The following is a 1,745-nucleotide window of genomic DNA, read 5'->3' as shown; positions in this document are numbered from 1 at the left end:
CTATTTGTTTCGAACCTGGCTTCCCCTTTAAGACCTGATAATCTTCCTAGGCGTCTAAAAAGAAGCTTCGGGGCTCAGAGCTTTCGAATTCCTTTCATATCTAATCCTTACAATCCAAAATCCTTCGTAAAATCCTCAATGCTCCTTACTTTGTCACTAATCCATAAAGACTTTAATGTTCCATAGGTAACCGATCTAGTCAGAGCAAGATATCAATCCTTCCTTAATAAACTCCCTAACCTCCTAAACCCACCAGTTTCTAATCTTGCGTCCTCTTCCATTCCTAACAATCCCCCGAAGCGCCTCAAAAAGAAGATGGCCTCCATACCTTCCAATGTAGGCTAGTATTAGAGTGCTACTAATGGGTAGTTTCTTTATATGCCTGTATCACTCCATTATGATCTTACTTTAAATTTACATAATGTATTATTATGTACAGTTGTAAACGTCGATAAATAAAGATTAAAAAATTTATTTATTTTATTAAAAAATATTTGCCGATTAACTCCAAGGACCCGGGTTTGAATCCAGTTGTTGCAGATAATCATTTTCTGTTTCACTGTTGCCTTAGGGGTGTTACCCAGCCTCATGAAGTGCGTATCCTTGATTCGGTAATACTCTCACGGTCCAGCGTGATTCTGACCAAATCACCTCCTTGCATAACCGTTGATCTAGTAACAGCAGTTCCTTACGAAGTACTGCTACCCTGGCTGCCCCTTCATGGGTTGTAGTGCCACAGATTTAATATGATTTTAATATTTGAATTTATTTCTTTAAAAAATATCAATTATATTTCATTATTATTACTAATTAACAAAAACACTCGTTATTATCATCGGACTGAATTTCTGAAACAATTCCTTTTTTTTTTGCAGAGTTCAACAGATTGTAAGAGTATTTATTGAAGTAAAGATATGATACAAACTTTATTATATTTTTAGTATTATTATTATTCTTTTATAAAAAATTGTTTATATTTAAAAGTATTATTTTTTTTAATTTAAAATATTAACCCATTAATTGTATCCCAAAATCTCCAATCTCATATCACAAGCCCTCGAAGATTAATGTCGTAATGGGAGGATTAAGATAAATTCCAACAAATCACTTTTATCCTTCGTCGTAAACCTACTGACTGCCCTACAGTTTCATTTAATGATGTTACTCTTACCCCTGTCGAACGGATCCACTACCTTGGACTACATTTGGACAAAAGATTAACCTGGAATCCTCACACCAGACTGAAAAGACAGGAAGCTGCACGTCGATTTCGACTATTACAGCACTTACTAGACAAGCGGTCTAAACTTCCAACACATTACAAAAGAGTGGTCTACATGACTGTAATAAGGCCAATCTGGACATATGGAGTTGAGCTTTGGGGCTCCACTAAACCTTCGAATTCCTCTCGTAAAATCCTCAATGCTCCTTACTTAGTCACAAATAAAAACATACATAAAGACCTTAATGTTCCCTATGTAACCGATCTAGCCCGAACCAGATATCACTCCTTCCATTATGAACTCTCTAACCACTCAAACCCCCAAGTTTCTAATCTTGCATCTTCTTCCATTCCTGACAATCCCCCGAGGCGCCTGAAAAGAAGATGGCCACGAGACCAGCTAATGTAAAATGCCATTAGAGTGTTACCAATGGGTAGTTTCTCTACACGCCTGTAACACTCCAATTTAACTTAGATCAGATTTACTAAATGTATTATAATGTACAGTTGTAAATAGCAATAA

Source organism: Halyomorpha halys, unplaced genomic scaffold (genome assembly GCF_000696795.3).
Source record: "Halyomorpha halys isolate HHAL.00 unplaced genomic scaffold, Hhal_1.1 Scaffold189.1, whole genome shotgun sequence".
Classification (NCBI taxonomy): Eukaryota; Metazoa; Arthropoda; class Insecta; order Hemiptera; family Pentatomidae; genus Halyomorpha; species Halyomorpha halys.
This window is presented reverse-complemented; position numbering follows the sequence as displayed.